This window comes from Drosophila santomea, chromosome 2L (assembly GCF_016746245.2).
Source record: "Drosophila santomea strain STO CAGO 1482 chromosome 2L, Prin_Dsan_1.1, whole genome shotgun sequence".
Taxonomy (NCBI): domain Eukaryota; kingdom Metazoa; phylum Arthropoda; class Insecta; order Diptera; family Drosophilidae; genus Drosophila; species Drosophila santomea.
In genome coordinates, this window is record NC_053016.2 from 23959404 (window position 1) to 23971966 (window position 12563).

The following is a 12563-nucleotide window of genomic DNA, read 5'->3' on the forward strand; positions in this document are numbered from 1 at the left end:
AGTGTAGTGCTGTCTCTGTCGATTTCACTTTCTTGTAGTCGTGTAGGGTTGAGAGTTGATCTCAGATGCAGGTCGATGATTCTTTCAAGGGTCTTTAGTAGGAAGGATGACAGACTGATTGGTCTGAAATCCTTGGGGGTCGTGTGTGATTGTTTCCCAGCTTTGAGGATGAAAACAATACGGGACTCTAGCCACGATTGTGGTAGGTGTCCAAGAAGTAGGGACCTTTTAAAAATGCCAAGAATCCGATTTGGATAGTATTTTTCTAAGTCTGGCTGCTTCAGTTGTATTTTCAATTTCTGAGCAGAAGGAATGCCACGCAAGGGCTCTTTTGTAGGCGGTCCACAGGGTTTCCTACTTTCCTGCCTTGGCCCTGTTAAAAAGGGTTCTGCAGTCTATTCGGAGGGGGGACAGTTCTGCTGGCCACCAGGGAGGTTTTCTTTTTCTTATGGGCTTGCTATTGGGGCAGGCCTTTTTAGTGCATAATTGCAGGTTTCTGTGAAGATTGAAACTAGTTCGTTTAGACTAGAGATTGTTTGGTGGTATGGAGGGGGATCCGTTGGGATTTTTTAACTTAAAATATTTTGGTATTTTTCCAGTCTATTTTCCTTGGGTTTGTGAAAACTGCTGGTTTTGAGAGATTGATTGTAAGGGTCGTTTCTATGTACCTGTGGTCCGAGAAAGAGTGCTTATCTAGCACCCTCCAGTGAGTCACTATCTCTAATAGTGGTTTAGAGACGAGACTAACTCTCTATTACCTATTTTTGGTTCTTAATGATAAAGGTGGGGTGATTACCTTTATTACATATGAAGAGATTTGAACTAAAGATAAAGTTAAAAAGAGACTCACCGCGGTCGTTTGTGTCTGTACTCTTCCATTGTGTATGGTGGGCGTTAGCATCATACCCTATTAGTAGGCCTATGTTTTGCTTTTCGCTGTCTTCTACCAGTCTCCTAACCAGTTCATCCGGCTGTTCCTGCCTTTCGTAGGCCATGTAAGATGACAGCACTCGGAACGGAGAAGGCTGATTCTCCACGGTGGCTTCCGCGTTGTCTGCATCGCTGTAATTATGGAGCAGAAAAATGCTAAGGTGCTTTTTGGCTAGAATGCAGGCTCTTATTTTACCTTCGCTGGGAGCTGTTAGAAGCTTATATTCCTTAGTCCCTAATCCTGAAGCCTTTCCTCCCACTATCCAAGGTTCCTGGATCAGGACTATGTTGACTCCATCTTCAGCCAGATGGAGTTGAAGAGCAGCGGAAGCTGCCTTACTATGGTGGAGGTTTATCTGCAGAAGCCTCACGGACATCTGCTGTGGGCCTCTCCACCACGGTTGTGTCGGCTCCCTCCTCGTCCGATGTGTCCAGGTCCGTAATTTGACCCAGGTTCGCAAGGCTGCGGAGGATTGAGGCATCGGTCGAGTAGCCGTCCTCGGTTTCCGATGCCTCGATCTCGGAGGCAATCTCCTCGATCACTCCTCCACTGCCTTCCTGATCCTCCTTTTACGGAGTCCGATTTGTAGACCTTTATGGTCACTGAGCTAAACCCGAAGTTTAGCTCCCCGTGGGCGGCCTCAATGGGAGCTAGGGACTCCTTGTTTAGGATAAGGAAAGCCTGGTTTGTTGGTCCCTCCATTTCGTCCACCCACTTCCACTTGTTACGTGGAGGGGTCGGAGGGACGTCCTGGGAGCGCTCCCTCTTAGGTGGAGGTCGCTTTTTGACCTCTGTGAGCTTGGGTGGTTTGGGGGCTTCCTTGCCGAAGTTTGGCAAAACGGATCAAGACTATTCCACCTTCTTAATCCAGTCAGTCGAAGGAGTCGTTTTTGATCTCTCCTGGCTGCGTAGGATTTGACCTGCAGATCGTTTCTCTGCATAGGTATGTTTGTTTTATTTTTATTGACTCCATGTGATTCTCACGAGTTGCGAAGAAAAAGAGGGTCCACCCGGGCGGAGATCCGCGACGCCCGGGTAAGGCTTCTTAGAACAGGGGGTCACCAGGTACCCTTAGCTCTCCGATTGAGACTGAGCTATTTTGTGACCCGGGCACTCAGTCAGGCTGACTCTCGGCACGGGTCGAATGACACCTTAGTCCGGCCCGGGACGCCCGACTACCATTTGCCAGCATCCTCTGGCAGGGACATAGCCTTGCCAGGGGACCTGCTTCCATCCGCCCTAGCGTGGAGAGTATAGTCGCAATTCCGGGTGTATTGAAAATTACGGCGCGTTCTTCTAGCAAGCTTGAAACTACACGTTATTCCCCTTGTCCATCACCCGACTGACGGCCGACTGCTAAACAGTAAAAGGGTTAGTAAGCGTGCACTGATTCTACTTAAGTCCAATATTCTGTACTTAGTCAAATTAATTAGGACATTAAAAGATGGATTTTATGCCTATTTTTCGTTGAAACCAATGACATAATTCCTTTACAAATAGGACAAATCCTTGCGTTGGGCGCCAATTCTGTTACGTCGGTGTATTCGTGCCTGTGTCCTGGGTAGGGACTCAGGCCGAGGGAGGGGCATCCGATGTTCAGGCACCATGATGCCGGCGTAAGCTCGTCGATTTTGGGTCGTGGGATCTTGGTAAGCCCTTCACCTCTCCATCATAACGAGAATAAATATTAGTAGTGTCTGAAAAAGTTCGTACCGTTCGTCAGTCAGCAGTCCTCATTGCCCCACAATACGATCCCCTTTTGTCATAGTTGTCCGTCAAACGTATGTCATCGTTTTTGACCTACTCCATTTCTCGCATCGGCACCCCTTCTGGAAATGTTTACATACTCATTTTGTTGTAGTTACAATAAAAACATAATTTAATTGGGTAATAGATTGTTGGCTAGTGCCATGTATCACAAAAAAAGAATTCAAAAGCTAGCATACAAAATTTATGATAAGTTGACTATAATTGTTTTTAGCAAGGAGTTTGGAATCATCTTCAAGCAAAGGTGCGCACGTCAACAAAAATTGTTGGCTATTCACGACTACAAATGTCTCTCTGAGAGCTCTTGTTTTTGCGTAACATAAACAAGGCGGATACTCGTCGCTGAAAAGTAATTTTTATTAATGTACAACAATGCTGAACACAAAATATTTAACTTCTATTAATGAAATAAATTGACTGGAATAGGCTAACAATATATATATATATATATATATGAATGTAGAAAAAAACTCGGGAACCGTTGTAAGTTCCAGTTCGCACAGGATCCCAAACAGTTTTATAATTTCGTTAACACTAAGCGCAAAACAACTAGTTACCCCTCCTCGCTATTTTATGAAAATACTTCGGTAACATCGGATCAGGCAATAGCCGATCTATTTGCCAAGTTTTTTCAAACCACATATTCTACGTTACCTCATTCCGAACGACCTTACTCTTACGCGGTATCAAAGTCAAATTTAATATTCTGTCCCACTTTAAACGAAAGCTCACTGCTTTATGATCTTCAGCGAGTTAAGCCTGTCTATTCGCCAGGTCCCGACGGAATTCCTGGCTGTGTGCTTAGATTCTGTGCGGAAGCCTTGTGCAAACCTCTACTAAAACTGTTTAATTTATCTTTGGAATCTACTCAGTTCCCCCAAATATGGAAGGAGTCCTTTGTGATCCCTCTCCATAAAAAAGGTAGCAAATCGGATGCAAGCAATTACAGAGGAATCTCCAAATTGTCTGCTATCCCTAAGCTTTTTTAAAACGTTATCACTCCTCATTTGCAGCACCTTTGTAGGTCAATTATTTCACCATGTCAGCATGGGTTCATGAAACGCAGATCAACAACTACTAACCTTCTGGAGCTAACCTCCTTCGTAGTACAGGGTTTCAAAAATAATCTTCAAACAGATGTCATTTATACGGATTTCAGTAAAGCATTCGACTCTGTTAATCATTCACTTTTAATAAAAAAAACTTGATTTATTAGGTTTCCCTGTTGATCTCCTAAATTGGATTCTAAGTTATCTAAATGGCAGGATGCAACGGGTCCTCTTTAAAAATTCTCTTTCTTGTATTCTCCGAGTCACATCCGGCGTCCCACAAGGGAGCCACCTAGGTCCGCTCCTTTTTACCTTATTTATTAACGACCTTCCCTTAATAAAAAATCATTCGCGTGTACTAATGTACGCTGATGATGTAAAATTATGCTTGCAATATAAGGACATTTCTCGCCATTTGGACTTACAATCCGATCTAGATTGCTTTCAAACCTGGTGCCGTGATAACGTATTAAACTTAAATGGCTCTAAGTGTAAAGTTATGACCTTTTGTCGTACCAACTCAATGCACGCAACTTACACTTTAAGTGGGTGCTCTTTGGACAGAATAACACATGTTGATGATCTTGGTGTTCTTCTGGACCCTAAACTTAAATTTTCAGACCATATTTCGTCTATTGTCAATAAGGCCAGGGGTGTGCTTGGTTTTATAAAACGGTGGTCAAAGGAATTTGATGATCCTTACATGACCAAAACATTATTTATTTCTCTAGTCCGTCCGATCCTCGAGTATGGATCACCTGTTTGGAGTCCACAATATGAAGTTTACTCGGACCGCATTGAATCGGTTCAAAAGAACTTCTTACTTTTTGCCTTACGGCGTCTTAATTGGGATGCAAACCTTAGATTACCTCCTTATTTAAGTAGATTAATGTTAATTAACTTACCCTCCTTAGCTAACCGTAGAACGATGCTTAGAACAGTCTTTATTTTTAACCTTATTCGTGGTGGAGTGGATAGTCCCGACTTGGTTAGTCGGCTAAACTTCACTGTTCCAAGCAGATTTACTAGAAATTACGTACCTCTAATTTTAAATCATTGTAGATCTAACTATGAGTTGCATGATCCCTACAGAGTATTATGTTCTGACTATAATAGATTCTATCCTATTATCTCTAATTCTGACTCTCTGCCGTTTTTAAAGCGATCAATACTAACGTACTTAACGAATTCTTAGATATTACTAATAGCATACATATATTTCCTCGTCCTTTACTGTCTTCTATATCGCGTCTATCTTCCCGCGATTCGAGCCGTACGATACACGGCAGCGCCCCTCGGTCGGTTGGGCGGGAGGTGTGGCCGTGGGACTCGCGCGTAAAAAAAAAAACCGGGTTCCGTCAAACTTACCCCACTTTAATCCGGAGCGATGAGATCTCGACGCGTTGGATCCTGCGAGTCTCTATATATATATATATATGTTGGAGTTATACATACATACATGCACCAATTAATTGTAACCGAACAATAATAAGATATACACAAACACAAAATAAAAAAATTCACTAAGTGGAGTATGCATATATATAAATATATGGGTTGGGTTTCTTTTCTTTTGTGGCACGCTTTGGCTGCTATTCGGCTCTCAGGTTACTTGGAGTGAGTACTTGTTAGGAAAGTCTACGCTGTTGCTTGTTTTCGTTGATATTCACATTAACGGCCATTCACCGGTTCACTTGTTCTTTTATTAAATTGTCTTTCCATAAGTATTTTTCAATTACGCACTTTGTGGGAAACCGGATGCAATCCTGTCCAGGGTATGCTGATGGTCCCCCTCCGCTGTATGGATCTCTTGTACATTTTTACTAGCTTTAATAGAGCCAGGAAAATCAGTAAAGCAGCGATGAATTCTAGGGTATGTTGCACTCCTTCTATTTCCTGCTTGTGGTCGACAACCTCCACGGTGTTGATCACATTTGCTGTGTTGTCGGAGGCTTTAGACTCCTTGCCGCCTATCCTGAGAGTTTTGTGGAACTATAGTCTTCCTTCAAAGTGTGTTCCTTGTTAGTCCTGTTATTCTAAGGTCTGATAGGGTCCTTGCTCCTTCACATTTTTTTCCTCGACTTTAGTTATCCTTGAGTCTTCCCGGCTATAGACTGACGGATAATTGCCCGGGTATTTGATGTACGGATGATTACCCGGGTATTGACTACGGGTGTGTTTCCGGGTACTGATTGACTTTTCATCTGCGGGCTATGGTCTTTTACCGGCATAGAGCTTTTTCTGATCTATTGGTCTTCTATGCCAAGTGTTCCCACCTAGGACTCATATTTCTCACATTCCCCTTATTTTGAGGAGTCAATACCCCTTCGGTGAAGTGTGCCCGGAACTGGTGTTGATTTTCTTTACTTTCTGCAATCTATTGCGGCCGCTGACCGGGTCATCGGAGACTTGTTTATTTTTGACTTGCATTTTCTTTGTCGCAATCTAACTGAGTCAACGCGGTGATGGTACCCCTTCCCCTGCTTTTAGATTCTGGTTTTGAATCTTCAAAGTCTTACGATCTCACGAAAAGGGTGTACGCAACACTACAATAACTATTGAAAAGATTAAGAACGGTTTTAAGATTTCTATCCAAAGTTGGTTTTACATTGAATATCCCAAAATGCCCGTTTCTGAAAAAATTCGTCGAATATCTTTGTTTTCGCGTAAAATACAAGCGTTAATTAAATTACCTCCTCCACAGTCAGTTTCCCAAGTAAGACAGTTTATTGTATTATTGTTTAAGATAATGTGCCAAAATTTTCAGAATTTATGAAACCGTTGTAAATACTGACAGATGAGCCAGTCCTTATTATATTTGACCCACAATACCCCATCGAGTTGCACACTGATGCTAGTATGGAGGCTATGGATCTATTCTGCTTCATAAAATTGACCACATATCATTCATACGAGCCTGAAACTTTAGCCGTACACAATTCCATGAAACGGCTTTCGGCTTTAATTACATGGACGTCATTTTACTGTATTGCACTAAAAGCGACACGCATTAAAATTGATCTCACGCCACGAGTTCACCGTTGGTGGAAGTATATAAAATCTTTTGATTTTGATATCCAGTATAGACCAGGTATTTTACAGTCTTTTACAAAGGCAGAAGTTATGCATGTCTTGTTATATAACAAATAACAGACAACTGGCTTCTTGCCGAGCAACAAAAAGATCCAGAAACTTCAGCTATCGTTTTGAATATTCAAAACAACGAACTCGGAGAAAGCTTAGCAAAAAATTATGAATAACGTCCGAAAATGCTTTATCGCAAAATCCAGAGAAATGGAAAAACTCGGTGCCTCCCTGTAGTCCCCAGTCCAATAGTAAACCATTGGGTGGGAGAAAACTTTGGATAAAATGTACAAATTTTATTGGTTCGAAAAAATGGCTAAGTATGTCCAAAAGTTTGTGGAAAATTGTATAATTTGCAAATTGACTAAACCTCCATTCAGGAAAGCTCCCGATTGAACTTCATCCCATACCCAAAGTAGATATTCCATGGCATACGATACATATTGATATTACGGGCAAGTTGAGCGGAAAAAAGGAACAAAAGGAGTATATTATTGTCCAGATAGATGCTTTTATTAAGTTTGTGTATTTGTACCACACAGTAAATATTAACAGCGAAAGTTCTATAGACGCTTTAAAATCGGCAATATCTATATTTGGTGTACCATCGCGAATCATTGCAGGTCAGGGTAGATCTTTTACTGGAACATGTTTTAATGAATTCTGTTCAAAGAAAAAAATAAATGTACACTTAATTGCAATAGGCGCCAGTCGCTCAAATGGCCAGGTAAAACGCGATATGAGCGTTATAAAACGTATGTTAACTGCATTCGGAAGTAGTCAGCGTTCTTGGCATAGGTGAAATTCAACTAGCTATATATTGTACTGTAAATCGAATAACGAAATTTAGGCTAAGTAACGAAAATGGCTAAGTATGTCCAAAAGTTTGTGGAAAATTGTATAATTTGCAAATTGACTAAACCTCCATTCAGGAAAGCTCCCGATTGAACTTCATCCCATACCCAAAGTAGATATTCCATGGCATACGATACATATTGATATTACGGGCAAGTTGAGCGGAAAAAAGGAACAAAAGGAGTATATTATTGTCCAGATAGATGCTTTTATTAAGTTTGTGTATTTGTACCACACAGTAAATATTAACAGCGAAAGTTCTATAGACGCTTTAAAATCGGCAATATCTATATTTGGTGTACCATCGCGAATCATTGCAGGTCAGGGTAGATCTTTTACTGGAACATGTTTTAATGAATTCTGTTCAAAGAAAAAAATAAATGTACACTTAATTGCAATAGGCGCCAGTCGCTCAAATGGCCAGGTAAAACGCGATATGAGCGTTATAAAACGTATGTTAACTGCATTCGGAAGTAGTCAGCGTTCTTGGCATAGGTGAAATTCAACTAGCTATATATTGTACTGTAAATCGAATAACGAAATATGGTGCTCTTGAATTGTTAATTGGGAAAGAGGCAAGACCTTTAAACATGCTACCGATTTGTAAAGAAAATAGTAGATATTATATAAATTTTGTAAGAAAAATGGCCAAAGAAAATATGCAAAACAACGCATTGTATGATAAAGATAGGTATGATATAAAGAAAGCTAAAATCAATCATTTTAAAGTTGGCGTTTACGTTTTGCTCAGAAACGAGGAGAGACATCAAACCAAATTAGACAATAAATTTAAAGGCCCATTCCTTGTGGCAGAGGTGCTGGATGGAGACCGTTATGTCTTGAAATCTTTAGTTAATAAGCGGACATATAAGTATTCGCATAAAGCCTTAAGAAGTATGCCGACAGAAGAGATTCCCGAGAGTTAGATATGTGTAATGAGAACGCATCGGTGGATTCCAAAGAGAGTGAAAATGTTAAAAGAGACGGTACAGACATGTTTGTGGATTCGAACTAAAGAAGGTATTGAAAGAGACGCCAAATCGTTGAAAGCGACCATAAATCGTTGAAAGAGATGATAAAACGTTGAAAGAGACGTTAGAGAATGTGTTGAAAGAGACGCTATTGACGATTGTGGTTCAGACACTATGTTCATGCCGAACAGCTGAGTCCGGTATCCCGCCAGCAGAGCATCGCTGTTGGCGGAATGTTTCGGAAGTGGGGCACGAAGCCGTTATTTTTATGTGAAGAAATTACTCGAAAATAAACCCCGACCAGAGAAGGACGAATTTCAACACCCCTTTGTGTTTCTATTGAATTCTGGGACCAAATAAAAACAAAATTCGACACCCAAACTTTCACATACTCAAAAACATACAGACATTCCATGTATGTGGCCGATCGATGTACATACATACATATGTCCATTGCATCTGCATACATTGCGTACATGGCACATACGCAGCGTCGTACATCTGCATGGTCATAGGGTGTTTCATTAATCGCCAAAACATTTAAAAACATTCAAACAGACATTAATATCATCCAGCATATGTACATATGTATGTAGGTATATGTAGGTAGCCACTCTAGGGCCATACACGGCATATTTTAATAAGGGACCGTTCACACTGACACTACTTTTTTTCTGGTTTCCCATAGAAAGTGTGTTTTATTTTTGTTTCTTTAATACTTTATTTTAACTCCGTTCTTGATTTTATTCCGATTCGCATATATCGTCTCAAAAAATTGGCCAAACATCGACGCTTATCCAGCGTCCCACATCGATAATTATAGTCCAGCGTGATCCAGCGCCCTCATATCTGTTTTTTTCTCAATCGATAGCAACATTTATTCCGATTATTGTGTATTCCGCGCTTAATCCAGCGACCCCAGGTTTTATATAAAACGATAACATAATTTGTAACGATTACCATTTGTTTTTTCAAGCGCAATCCGGCGCCCCTTACCTTTGTCTAAATCGATTAATTCCGATTATTCATTTTTCTTTTGATTTTGTCTCTCGCTCAATACAGCGACCCCGGTGTTTTATTTGTTCCGATTGTCACATCTTTTTCACGCGTTGTCCTGCGCCCCCACACCCTGTCTAAATTGATGCGATAATTTGGTTCTTAAATTACTTCTGTGCGCTTTACCGAGCGACTTCAAATCAACAACCGTTCGATAACAATCGATAACAACATTTATTTCGATTATTGTGTATTCCTGCGACCCAGGTTTTATATAACACGATAACATAATTTGATACTATTACCACTTATTTTCACACGTAATCCGGTGCCCCTTACCTTTGTCTAAATCGATTAATTCCGATTATTCATTTTTTATTTTTTCGCTCATAACAGCGACCCCGGTGTTTTGTTCCGATTGTCAAATTTTTTTTTTTTTTTTTTCACGCGTTGTCTTGCGCCTCTACATCCTGTCAGAATCGATGCGATAATTCGGTTCTTAAATTACTTTTGTGCGCTTTATCGAGCGTTCCTGTATAACTCCAAATCAACAAACCTTAGCTTTCGATTAATTTTGGGTGTCCGCTTTATCCAGCTACTCCAGTTATTTTTTCCCAATACGGAACATTCCGATTGATCCAACTGGTTGCACCCTTATCCAGCGTCCCAATTTATAAAGTTGTTTCGATCTTGGTTGCACGCTATATCCAGCGTCCCAATATATAAGTTGGTTCGAGCTTGGTTGCACGCTTATCCAGCGTCCCAATATATAAGTTGTTTCGAGCTTGGTTGCACGCTTATCCAGCGTCCCCGTATTTGTCCAAGTGGACAGACTGTTTCGCCCCCGCACTGTTTTCGGCTCCTCCGAGAGCTTAATATGCCAATTGGCCACGTTGAGGAGGTAAAAACCCGTTTAACTGTTTCTAAAACGTCTCAACGAGTTAGAGCCAAGAGCGAGTCCGTTTCGAAAACAAGAGGCTTAGGATTTGTTTAATTTACCTTCTGTTGCCCTTGAATGCGGCAAATCCTTGAAACAGTTAGAGAGCACAATTTAGGGTTGTTTAACAGCTTTGAAAATAGCAAAAATCGACACCTCTAACTGGGATTGCCTGTTCGTTTTTCTGTGCTCTGCCAAGTTGCGAAAGCTAACGCTGTCTCTATGGGAACAATCCCTTATGAGTAAGACAGATATTCCACTGTGGGCTGAATTCCAGGCTTTCTTACCAGATCGTCATCGAACGCTCGAGGCGATTGAAGATTTTAAGCCAAACGCTCAATCCAGAGCACTGCGGACTGACAATAGCTCGCGGGCGATCCAGACCTTTGAGAATAGAGTGACGGTAACTCCACAATCCTGTAAACTCTGTTCGCAAGAGAACCATCCTATCCGAGTATGTCCGTTATTCCTACGAATGCCAGTCGGAGAGCTGGAGAAATATATAAAACAGCAGAAGTTGTGTTTAAATTGTTTTGCTAGAACGCATCTGCTTAGGGATAGCACTAGCACGCATAATTGCAATACTTGCAGAGGACGACTGTTCTGGCTGTAAACACTCAAGGGGTCCTCCTGAGTACAGCTTTAATAGAGATTTGCCATTTAGGCATCAAATACTCAGCACGGGCACTTATTGACTCGGGTTCTGAGGCAACCTTTAATTCAGAACGCTTGTTTAACTTGATTAAGTTGCCTTATGGTTCCATCCATGCTCAAGTTTCAGGGCTCAACCTCACTGTTGCGGCTCAGCCCCGTAAGCGCTGTCAACTCAGCATAGGTTCTCCCGTCAAGCCCCACATCCAAATTAAAACTTCTGCTAATGTACTACCACAACTGGCCGGGAGTCTCCCATCCTTTACTTTACCTGAAGACTCTTTGGAGCATTTGCCGCCTTTGCAACTAGCAGACCCAACTTTCTACCGGAGTTCGCAGATCGACGTTCTGATTGGTGCCGATATCCTGCCATCGATCATTCTCAGTGGCTCCCATTCCAATATCTGTGGCACGCTTCTTGGCCAGGAGACCATATTCGGATGGATTCTTTGCGGTCCGATCGCAACGAATCCCACAAGCAAAATATGATCTTATTCGTCCCGACTAGCTGTCACCGAGTCCAGACAGGACAACATTCTCACAAAATTTTGGGAGGTGAAGGATGTTCCAGTGAAGCTGGTTAGGGAATCCACCTCGATTTGCGAGGAAAACTTTGTCCAATCTACCAAAAGGAACGAGGATGGGAGGTATGTGGTTTCGTTGCCCTTTAAAGAGCCTAAAAATATCAATCTTGGGCACTCCAGGTCGATCGCACTGGCTCAGTTCCTCCGAAACGAGATTCGACTGAATAAAGACGTTTCGTCAAAAAAGCAGTACGACTCAGTCATTCAAGAGTATTTAGATTTAGGTCATATGCACCAAGTCTCTCCGAACGACTCTAATGATTTGTATTTGCCCCATAATGCTGTCTTCAAACCAGACAGGGTGGCTATCACCTTTCGTAGTCCGAGCCAAAATTTTTATGCAGAAAATTTGGCTACGGGAGCTGGTCTGGGATCAGCCACTCCCCAGGGATCTCACGACCCAGTAGCGGGAGTTCCTAGAAGGGTATCCTGCCCTGAAGGAGATTCGTATCCCGAGATGGGTACGTTTCCATCCAGCTGCGAAACTCCAGTACCATGCGTTTTGCGACAGGACGCCTATGGGGCTGCTATTTTCGTCCGAATCGAAACGAAGGAAGGCTGTTGTACCCATATACTTACATCCAAAACCCGAGTCGCTCCTGTCAGATCCATCTCCATACCACGCTTGGAATTGTGCGGAGCAGTGCTGCTCACGGAGCTGGCAGCTCTAGTAATTTCTGAAATGCCTCCTCATGTTTATGAGACCGACGGAAGCAAGTGGGGACATGTACGATCCGA

General features: G+C 41.9%; 1 pseudogene; it reads right to left on the reverse strand.

The window, feature by feature from the left end:
- Positions 1 to 228: 228 nt before the first annotated feature.
- LOC122756491 lies at positions 229 to 11637 on the reverse strand (annotated as a pseudogene).
- Between the last annotated feature and the right edge of the window lie 926 nt (positions 11638 to 12563).